This window comes from Phocoena sinus, chromosome 9 (assembly GCF_008692025.1).
Source record: "Phocoena sinus isolate mPhoSin1 chromosome 9, mPhoSin1.pri, whole genome shotgun sequence".
NCBI lineage: Eukaryota > Metazoa > Chordata > Mammalia > Artiodactyla > Phocoenidae > Phocoena > Phocoena sinus.
In genome coordinates, this window is record NC_045771.1 from 71,821,664 (window position 1) to 71,833,813 (window position 12,150).

Sequence of the window (12,150 nt, forward strand, 5' to 3'; positions counted from 1 at the left end):
CATGCCTAACGTGGCAGGTTGAATTTCCTCACTGACCTAAGGAATCACATGGGATTCTGTCTCCTTATCTCTCCCTCTACCCCAGCAGGGAGAGGAAACCTGAATAACCACTATAAAAGTGTCTTTTCTCTTATGATAAAGAAAATTTTCATGTGTTTTTGTTCTCTTTTGTTTAACCAAGGTAATATTTACTTTTTTTTTAATTTGAAGGATTATAGATACCAAACTGCTGAGTTAAAGCATTTAAAAACAAACTAGAACTTAAAATTCTGTGTAATAAATGAGTTCTCAAGTTGTTGAATCTCAACTCATCTGATCTAAGTTATATTACGAATTCTGCGGAAAATAAAATGAAACCGTTGGATTCAGAATGGCTGTGGTAAACTCTATGATTAGCAATATATTTCCTATAATCTTGGGTTACATTAATTTAAAATTACATTAATATCTGGAAGGACATTTGGGTAACTATTTTTTTCCATAAGTTGTTTTTTTCGTACAGTGCCTAACTAGTAAGTCTGTTTTGTTTGAGGCACCACATTTCCTTAGTGGTTTGGCTGCAGATCTATCACTAGGATATAATAGCCAACCTTGTAGTAGGTATTATTGTAGCTTTGAGGTACATGTGCTGTTTCTTTAAAACCTCAAGGTTTTAAAATATTCAGTACAAACTAAATCAACCCACACATTGTTAACAAAAATGTTAACGTCAGATAAACACAATCTCCTGTAATTTCTAAACATTCCTTTCCTAAACTCATTCAAATGTTCACATGTTGATTTCTGTAAGATGTACTGGCCTTGTTGATTTCTGTAAGATGTACTGGCCTTGTGTGTGTGTGTGTGTGTGTGTGTGTGTGTGTGTGTGTGTGTGTAGTATGAGGAATCATATATCAACTGCTACACAGATGGGAGCAGTCTGTGTCCTTTTCTTTTTAGTAAAAGAAATTTCAATTGAACAAATATTTGTTCTAGATCTAGCTTCTAACATGCAGAGTCTGTTATCTTTCCTCATAGAAAAGAGCTAAGTTAGAAGGAGAAGCCACCTGAATCTTTAATATGGAGTATGATACAGTGACTTTCATTTAGCATCATTCGAAGTTAATATTTACCATGATTTTAAGTAAGCAAGATAAAAAAAAGTAGCACTTAAGAAAATGTTGTGTATGTGACCTTGGAAGTTTTCACTCTAGCCTGCCTATTGCTCATTATCATCACCTGTAAAAGCGGAATAATGATTGCTATATTAAATGAAAAAACTCCATGCAAAAATTGTAGCTAGTGCTCAGCATATATCCCTCACTTTAAAATGTTATCGTTCTTATATTTTTGTTTTCTAGTTAACTGCTTAATGCAAAGAGCAAGCAACAAAGCCTAAAACTAATATATTAGTCCAATAAAAATACTACTTTTAGAGCTACTTTTACATGGAATTTTCCTTGTCAGCGTAATCTGCTTCCTAATTATGTTTTATTTTAGATGAAATAAGCTATGGTAATTTTTAACCTTCTACATTATGCCAGTAGGGTAGAGAGTAGAGAGGTAGCTTAGGCATTGGATTGTCAATGGGAGGTATCACTGTATGAGAATAAAAAGTAGATGTAGGTTCTCTGCCACAAGGTTTGGCAGACTTTTTCAGTGAGGGCAGATAGTAACTATTTTAGACTTTGCAGCCTGTACAGCGTCTGGCACACTCAACTCTCCTTTTGTGGTGTGAAAGCAGCCATAGACAATAAATAAGTGAATGGGTGTGACTGTGTTCCAATAAAACTTTATTTGTGAGCACTGAAATTCGAATTTCACATAATTTTCACATGTCATGAAAGGTTTTTCTCTTTACTTTTTCACCATTTAAGCATATGAAAATCATTCATATGTAGCAGGCAGTAAAAACAGGAGGCAGGCTGGAATTGGCCATAGTTTGCTTACCCCGGCTCTACACAGTTATGTTCATTTTTAATGCTTTAAATTATTTCTTATACTTTTGTTTGTACAAATTGTATATACCGCTTCAAATTGTAGACTGATTATCTCAAAGCTGTGCTTAAAATATTGAGAAGCATTCTGTAATGCTGACAGTTCTCTGAATACAGCCTATTTCTATAAACAGATACTATGAGTTCTACCAGGAATAGAAATTTTAATGACAGTCTAATTAAACAGAAGAGAAAAATTATTACATTTTCTTATGCCAAATTATGAATATCTTTAAGGCACATATACTGTCACATTGATTTCTTTATATATTTTAAAAAATTAGATTTTTCTGACAATTTTAGGCTCTTCTTTTAGGTAGACCCTTCCACTTACCTAACAAGTTGTGCCTTAATGGCTAGTGATCATCTTCTAGAACGCACAAGGAATCATGAACCAAAAAAAACTCTGAAATAAGAAAAAGATAAACTACCACAGTCTATCCTGTCAAATCTTTTCTCATACTGTCAAAAAACAGCTGCCTCTTCCTTTTTGTTACTGCTTGCTTTCTTCAATTAAAAAAGTAATCTAAAAATTTATGAACAATACATTCAAGTCTCATTAACAGTTTACAGTTAATATGATTCAGTATCTCTTTCTGAAACAATCCAATGTTATTTAGTTAATCAAGTACTAATAATAACTTCATTATTAGGCTGTCTTTACCTGTGAGTTAGTGGATTTCAGATTAGAGAGTAAGATGAATTTTTAAAAATTGTATAGACTCAACAGAAATTTCTGTAGCTAAAAGAAAAGGGTGAAATACTAAATTTGCAATTCCTAAATACAGAATTGTTTCTAAAGAGAGCATTGAAACACCTGAAAATTCACCAATGTGTTAAAATATGCAGAAATGTGTTCCATTACACATTTCTCTATGGTATATATTGGCTGTTACACGCAAATGCTTTCCTTTTACCTCTAAAAAATATGTAATATTATTTTAACAAAAAACTTTTCATTCTCATTTACATCAAGGCAAACTTCAAGGTGAACTGTGTAGAAATTAAATTGGATACCTGTTTTGTAGAAGTCAAGAAGAATAATAGTGGAGTGGCCAAGACCATAGACTCTGCAGCTGGTTGGTGTATGTTCTAATTCCGGTTGCACCACTAAGTAGCCGCGTGACCTTGGCCAGTTTCCTCTGTGGCCTACATTTTCCTCATTGGTGAAGTGAGGCTCATAATTGTCTCTACCCCGTGGGTTACCAGATAGCACAACCTTATAGTGTTGTGAAGAAGGATAAATGAGTTAACATTTCTTTTAAAGCATTCAGAACGGTGTGTGGCACATAGTAAGTGCTATATTGGTATTGGCTCCAAAATTTAAATTAAAGCAAAACAACTCTCCAGACCAACCAACAATATGGTATTAGTCTTTGTTCTTACCCAAGTTTAGAAAGCTAAATTTGGAATCAGCATAGGGAAGTCACATTTCATTAAAATGCTCAAGGCCTGAGAACTTTGCATAATTCCAAGCTTGCATAATTATTTTAAAACTCATATCTGAAGCACTTCTGACAAAGGATAGTGGGTATTTCTACTTATGAACAAGAGTGGTGCCACCATGTGGCAATAACATAAACATGGGTGCCAATGCATTTATCTGGCTAGGTTTGAAATTGTGCAATTTTGGATGATTTTTTTCTTTTTTGGCTATGTTGGGTCTCTGTTGCTGCGCCTGGGCTTTCTCTAGTTGTGGCGAGAGGGGGCTACTCTTCGCTGCGGTACGCGGGCTTCTCATTGCGGTGGCTTCTCTTGTTGCGGAGCACAGGCTCCAGGCACAGGCTCAGTAGTTGTGGCTCGCAAGCTCTAGAGCACAGGCTTAGTAGTTGTGGCACACGGGCCTAGTTGCTCCGCGGCATGTGGGATCCTCCCGGACCAGGGCTCGAACCCGTGTCCCCTGCATTGGCAGGCGGATTCTTAACCACTGTGCCACCAGGGAAGTCCCGAATTTTTATTTTTTAACATTAACTTTCACCCCCAAATTGTATGTACAAAGTGAAACTTTATTATTTCCAAATCATACATTCCAAATTCTCATAATTTCATGAAACAGTAGTGCATTTTTCTTTGAAAGAGGACTAATGTAATTTGCCTCTGATTTGAATTTAGCAAATAAAGAAATAATGCCGTTAGAGCAGTGTTTTTCAGTTGAATTCCATGGAGTCTGGATTCCCAGGGGAACAGGCCAGGGAGGAAGTGAGTGGGTGGGATATTGGCTCCTACTTAATAGTTGCACTCGTGCTGGCTTTATACGTTGGGACTATTCATAAGTTTTTATTTGAAGAAAGTGTCCAGCTGTATAAAGAAATGTTTTTGTTTTTAAAAGTGAGTGCAATCCTATATTAGAACGTTTTAGTGGGACTATAAGACTTTTGTTTTGTAATAAAGATTTCCTCAGAGCTTAGAAAACAACTGCGATCTGGAGAAGGGGGGAAAAAAAAAGGTTGAAGTCCTAGTCCCATTATGCAAGACTGAAGATTAGAGAGTAGAAAAGGAAAAGACATGGTTTAAATCGAAGAGGAAAATGAGAGAAGCATCATGCGTGGCATTTCTGCTCTTTTTCTTTCATACCTTCCTGCAACTTTTAATATATGCTCTTGTCTTAAATATACTAAGCATTGAAGCTTTCAGAAAATATTGGAATTTTTTTAGGTTAAAGGCAATTGTTTCTTGCTGGCAGTACACAAAACCAATAAAAGCTCTTCTTTTCTCTCAAAACAGAATACGGTTACATACTTCTGCACACAAGCGTTCCTGATAGAGGAGTGGGAACATATTCTTTGAAAAAAGTCTATTTGCCAAATAAACAAATGTAATTTGTTCAAAAAAAGTGTTATTAGAGTGAGGTCTCTGCTGACAGAATCATTTATTCACCAATATTTATTAAACTTACATTACGTGTCAGGTGATGAACTAAATTCTGGAGTCAGAGGGGAATCCCCTGCCTCACATATTAAGTTTTCGTAATGAGAAGGAAGTTGTGTTAGCTGTTTGCAAATAGTAATAATTTAGTACTTGTCTGTAACCTAGAAAAAAATATAAGTTGTAGAGAAAAATATGGAGGAGACAGTTTGTCCCACCTTCGTCATAGTTCTTATAGAAGTCAGTTTGCTGTACATCCTAGATGATGAGTGGTATACATGGCTGAATAAGTGACACTTTTTAGATAAATACCTGTATTCCCTACTTCACGGCATTAACATTTCTCATCTACTGAATGTTTCATTTCCAGGTATCATTATATCTGACTAAATTTTTGTCTCAAATTACAAAGTGATATGGATTAGGTTCTTAGCTCCTATTACCTTGAAGTCACGTAAATTGGTTTGATTTTGTCCCCATACTGCAGGAAGCTCAGTGAAGCTTCTACTTGGTTCTCAAATAGTAAAGAACTAGCAAACACTGCGATACTTTAGAACTAAGTGGGTATTACATGTGAGTTGGCAGTTCATGTTGGTGTTATGGTTTGTTATGACTCCTTAATTCAAAAGCATATTTGCAGAGAAGGAATTTGAATTAAGTAAATCAAAATAGTAAGGCTTTGATTAAAAAGTTAGCTTTCTTTAGCTTAAATGTTGATATTTCAAGGCCTACTGATATTTTAGTCATTTGTGGTTATTTTTGTTTCCTGTTCAAACCCCTGGGAATAAGAGAATAGTAAATAAAAGCTCAGATTGCTTCTTGCATTTATTTTCTTTTCATTTATGCCATGTATTAGTGCACCTTAAAGAAACAGTAAACATGTATAACTTGAACAGAATCACTATCAGGGAGAATTGTATTTCTGGACTAATCAATTTAAGTATTCTTGTTCTAGAAATTATTTTTTCAAGTTTGATTAATTTATTCTTTATTTCATTATGATATAAATATTAACAGTGGAAAATAAGCTAAGAATATTTATTTGTATTACTAAAGTGAAATTTGGGCAACATTGTCATCAAACTGACATTGTATTGCTTGTTTTTGCATTTCCCATTTTTGATGTTAGCCACATTCAAATTGAGTAATTTTCAGAAAAAAATATGCCTTCCAAGCCTGCAATGACTCTACACATTTCAGTGAAGAGCCTTCAATAAAAGGCACTTCAATATTTTTTAAAAAATCAGTTATTGGATATTTTAGAGAAAATATTAAATAACCTTAAGATGATTTATTCTTTTCTATTAATTTAGTATTAATTAATTTACTATCTTTTCTATTAATTTAGTAATTTTCTATTAATTTAGTAATTCTTCATTTTTCAAATTGGAGATTTGAAAAAAATTCTTAGCTTATAGTTTATCGGTTCTGTTCTAATTTTCTCATAATGTAACATGGGGTAATCATTCATGAATTAGGCCTCACTGTTTAGATAACTCAGGATTGTGGCTTTTTCTTGGTGATCTCTACTGAGGCAAACAGCATGATGGGTAAGTTTTATTTTACTCAGCGTTCCCTTCCTGCACTTTGGTGGTTGTCACCTGTCAGCACACTGAGTTTTAAGAGGTAACTTGGGGTCTGGGAAATGTGAAATGACATCTTAGGTGGAAAAATTTTTGAGATTGCTTTTTTCAAATACTTAATCACTTTTGCCAGAAACTCATTCACTTATCAATAAGCAGTCAATGTTTACCTGGATTCAGACAGTGAAAAAAAACTAATAAGTAATTGTTTTAGGATTTTAATTGAATATGTACATATGTGTTTCTAATTTTATTACCATATGATTCATCACTATCACTCATTCATTTATTCCTTCATTCATTTCAGGTATGCACTGAGGCATTACTATGATTTTATGCTGTGCCAGGCACTGAAAATGTGGTCCCTCTTCTCAAGGAACTTAGAATAATGGTGAAGGGAGTCAATTAAACAAATATTATGAAAATGAATTGAAAATTTTAATGAGAAAATACAATAAGATACAGAAGGACATCCTACATCAAATCAGACTCAGTATAGAAAAATGGGGTGGGATTGGAATTTAGAAAGAGATAATGTATATGAGAAATCTCTGAGATTTCGGAGAGCATGGTGTGTTTACAGACTGAAAGAAGATCGGTGTGATTCAAATGAAGGGAGGAGAGTAGGGGGTGTTGAAGCTGAAAACACGGGCAGAAAGCACATCATAGAGGGATAGGCCATCATGTTAAAGATTGGGGTTCCACTGATGGGTGTCACCCAGGAAAGTGACAGAGGGCTGCTTTAGTAAAATAGGCAGTGGTAGTGGAGAGAGCTTGATGAATTCAAAAAATATTTAAGAGTAGAAAAGATTGTTTATGTTGATTTGGTATGGATAATAAAGGGACAGAAGAGTCAAATATCACTTTCATGTTCTCCTCTGGCTGCACAGACTGAGACCAGAGGTACTGGAGAAAGAGCAGAGTAAGACAGGTAAATGAAGAGTAGCAGTACTAGTTATACATATCGATGGCAAGTTTAGAATAGATGTTTAGGCTGGAGACAGAATTGTGACCATAGAGGAAGCAAATAAAGTCCTGGGAATGGAAAATACCACCACTGAGAGTCCTGGAGGGAAAATAGAAGAGGGCCCAGGTGGGATTCTAGAGGACCAACATCATTGCCCTTGATGCGTCATGTTTTCTACATCAGTTTATGGCTTGATGTGCATCAACGCGTGAGTTCCTTGAAGGCAGTGCCTTCTCCTGTTGACTAAAAACTGTTTTGGCAATTAATATGGCTTTACAGATATTTGCTGAATAAAGGTGTAAATGAAAAGTGATATGTTAACCTATGATACTTTAAAAACAGTGATTTCAATGTTATTTTAGGTATACACAGCCCTAAACAGTCTGACACTTTCTTTAGATAGTATTAATTATATCATACTTAAGAATTTATGCTGCAATGTAGTTATTGAGGCAAAGAGCTAGAGGAACAAAATACAAACAGCCATCAGGCATGGGCCAGCCCTCAGTTAGCTTTATGCTGTGATATAACAAGTAAGATATAATGGATAAAAGTGTAAATAAAATTACAAAATTGGATTTCTTTTGTTCCAAATCAGTGTTAAAAGAAAGGGGGTGAGAGGTGGTAGCAGGATTTCAGAAAAGGGAAGGTGGTTTAAATGGATGTAAATCAAGTTCATGGAGTTGAAGGAAGAAAAACATTTAAGTTCTGTTTCTTTCCCAAAGCCCATGGATTCTACCTGAAGAACTCTTTCTGGTGATCAGCGTAACCAATGATGAGGAAGTGGCAGTGAAGCTAGAATCACAAAAGCTAGGTATCCCCCGTTGCTGTACCAGAGCAAACTTTAAGATTCTTCATGGTGGGATTGACATCCCACATATAAAGTTGTATCAGTAGCACAAAGACTGTAAGTGATACTTATGGATCTTCTTCCATCCATTCTCCAAGACCTCTCCAGTTTCTGTTCAAGAAGGCTCACAGTGAAAACTGTACTAGCGTTAGCTGACCAGATGATCAGTAGAATTGCATATGTGCATATGAAGAGTTTAAGACACAGTAAACCAGATAACTTCCTAATTGGTAGTGGGTGTCACTGTTTTTATTCCATATTGATTTCAGTTTGGCCAGAAAGTACAGAAATGACAGGACAAGGCAGTACATACTATACAGAGCAGGTAATAATCTCTCTGACACTACCTGTCAAACCAGCATAAGTGAACATCTTGGTATTGAGCAGAGTTTCATAGATGACACGGTATCATTAGGATACGTGTACACATAGGTTAATAGAACCAGCCTGTCCTGGCGAAGGCTGCAAAAAAGAAACAAGTAGGGAAAGATTAGTGAAAGATGTCTATTCCTGCTGAAGTTTCATATAAATTCCTGCAGCGTTTCCCATGTACTTAAACTATTATTAAAGGCTATACTTTGAAAAAGTGTGGATTACATGTATCCGAGAGATATTCCACTTTCATTTTTTAAAATTAATTTTTATTGGAGTAGAGTTGCTTTACAATTTTGTGTTAGTTTCTGTTGTACAGCAAAGTGAATCAGCTATACGTATACATATATCCCCTCTTTTTGGATTTCCTTCCCATTTAAGTCACCACAGGGCACTGAGTAGAGTTCCCTAAGCTATACAGTAGGTTCTCATTAGTTATGTATTTTATACATAGCATCGACAATATATATATGTCAATCGCTTTCTCCCGATTCGTCCCACCACCACCCCTTTCTCCCCGTTGGTGTCCGTATGTTTGTTCTCTACGTGTGTGTCTCTATTTCTGTTGTGCAGATAAGATCATCTATACCATCTTTATAGATTCCACATACATGTGTTAATACGATACTTGTTTTTCTCTTTTTGACTTCACTCTGTATGACAGTCTCTAGGTCCATCCACGTCTCTACAAATGATCCAATTTCATTCCTTTTTATGGCTGAGTAATATATTCCATTGTATATATGTGCCACATCTTCTTTATCCATTCCTCTGTTGATGGACACTTAGGTTGCTTCCATGTCCTGGCTATTGTAAATAGTGCTGCAGTGAACATTGGGGTGCATGTATCTTTTTGAATTATGGTTTTCTCTGGGTGTATGCCCAGTAGTGGGATTGCTGGGTCACATGGTAGTTCTATTTTCAGGTTTCTAAGGAAGAAAACCTCCTCCATACTGTTCTCCATATCCACATTCTTTTCTGAACCCTGAACTAATGACAGGCCCACATATTTGACAGGATGATGTTAAAGCACAAAACAGCACAACAGGCAGCCTTTTCCCATGGGCGGAGTCTGCAGGCCCAAAGATTTCTGTGCAGGAAAGGAGGAACAAAAGAGCTGAGCAGATGATCAGAGCAGCATTTGTTTCTCCCAGATCTGGAAATCGTTATTCATACATCCACCTGCCAGTGGTTGTGGTCACCCATTTCTTGGTGTAAAAACTTATTTTCCATATAAACTGGCTCTGGGCAGCACTGGTGATGCTGTATCCTGAATATTATTATAGCTGCTGTAATTGTGAATATTAACTGAGATAGTTAAACATGGTTCCATTTTTTGTCACATTTTTTCAAGTTTCAACTTGTAACTGAATTGACACATACAAATTGGTGGCGAGATTGTGCCTGTGCCTTTTTTCTGTGTGTGAAAGCCTGTGCTTTACACTGCACTGCTTCGGGATCTCATTCAGAGGAACAGCGTGAACAGTCTTCACCATTGTTGTGATAGTTGTAAATGGTCAAAATTTGCATTCTTAGAATTTTTCCATCCATGAGGTTTGCAAGTTATTCACTGAAAACATTCTTAAAATGGATGGCTTCTTGTTTGTAACCCAGGTGATAAAGAAGCAACCAAAGATTCCTGTTTTTGAACATACAAAAATTCTCCCTACATACCTGTGCTATAAATAATAGCATCTAAAGTGAAAAATTAAGAAACATGCCGTGACTACTTAGGGTATCCTTAGTACTTTGATTTAACTCTTTAATGGTCTTGGTATATAAAAAAACGTATTTATCAAAGGAATTTAGTTACAGCTGAACAGGTGTATATGTTGCTGAAATAAATGTAATTATCGTAAGCATCTATATGAACTGAGATTTTTATTTTGAAATGGGAGCTTTTTTGTTTCCATGTTTCTTAAAGTAAAAACTATTTCTAAAAAATTGCATGAGTTGGGCTTCCCTCGTGGCGCAGTGGTTCAGAGTCCGCCTGCCAATGCAGGGGACGCGGGTCCATGCCCCGGTCTGGGAAGATCTCACATGCCGCGGAGCGGCTGGGCCTGTGAGCCATGGTCGCTGAGCCTGCGCGTCCGGAGCCTGTGCTCCGCAACGGGAGAGGCCATACAGTGAGAGGCCTGCGTACCGCAAAAAAAAAAAAAAAAATTGCATGAGTTGATAAGTCCTAAGTAGAGGAGGGAATAACTATCAAAGAGTTAGTAAGAAAAGACACTGAGGAAAGAACGAGCAGAACTCTGTAAAGTGATAATAAGACTAAATATATGTGGAAATGTTCTGACTGGGTATTTGCTATTAGAATAACAATAAACATATAATATACATGTATATGTCACATGTATTTGAAATCTCAAATAAGGTGAGTCTAAATAAAGTTATGAGATGTGTTAAGAAAACAGGATTTGTTGATAAGTAACATTAATGCTGCTGTTATCATCAACTTCCTTCTAACTTACGTATCTCTGGCCACCTGTTCTAAGTAATTTGCATGTTCCTAGACAAGAAATGTTGTGAACAGTGATGATCCCATTTCCTCCCTGTTAAAATTGGTTGTTAATTTTTCCTTGTTAGTTGATTATTTCTAATTATGATAATACAGCAGCTGTGGACAATGCCCTTTCTTTCACATTCTGTGATGTGTAAGTGACTGTAACTTGTTGAAACTCAGCCCTGGTATTGTGTTACTATTATTGCTCCTGGGGAGGCTTATTAGCCTGTCACAGAAGATGGAAGAAAAATCCTTCATTCTTTTTGGAATACGATGAGCCTTTGTCACCCACAATGCAATTAATTTTAAAAATAGAAAGAATGGCTGTGATATGATTATGATTAACCAGAGATGAGCTATTGTCCAAGTAACAGGAACTAATCCAGCAGGCCAGAGATGACCTACACAGAACCATCAGTTTGCTGATTGCCATTTCTCTCTGAGTTTGATGAAATATTCATGCCTTCGCTCTCCTCTCTGCAAGCACTATTGATTTCTTGTGTAAACGCTGCTATATTTAGTCTAGACAAATGGAATGTGGATTGCTGCTGAATAAATTGGATGAAAGACTGGGATCTTGCCTGCCTCTTTCTCTCAGTCTTGGGCAATTATTTATAATCAAGAGCAGTTTTTGTAAGTTGAGGGTGATTTTTCACAATTTAGTGATTAGTCTCTGAACAAAGGCAAGCAGTTAGACACAATCATTTCTGTTGGGATAGCAGGTTAAGAAGTCAAATCACCCTTTGAGGCTTACACTAGCTGTTTTGGAGAGTTCTGTGGGTCTGTTTTCCTTATCTCTTTTGGGTTTTGTTCTTCTTTTGGGCGGGGGGTTGACGGTTTTAGTTTATGGATAATAAGAATGCCAGCAGCAAGAGACCCCAGGATCTCTTGAAATTTTACATTTTGCCTTTATAGGGTTAAATTTGTTTACTGAGATGTCCATGTAAAAACTGAGGTTTTAGTCTGGGCTTTTTAATGTAAAAGTGAAATATATGCTTAACAGCCATTGCTTTTGGTTGGAATAACGCCAACTC

At 36.2% G+C, this 12,150-nt stretch overlaps 1 protein-coding gene and 1 pseudogene across 31 annotated transcripts in view; both read left to right on the forward strand.

The window, feature by feature from the left end:
- The window catches only part of HDAC9 (histone deacetylase 9), an 825,073-nt gene that overhangs the window by 313,488 nt on the left and 499,435 nt on the right, over nucleotides 1-12,150 (forward strand). The gene's annotated exons all lie outside the window — the stretch shown is intronic.
- LOC116759695 lies at nucleotides 7,559-8,724 on the forward strand (annotated as a pseudogene).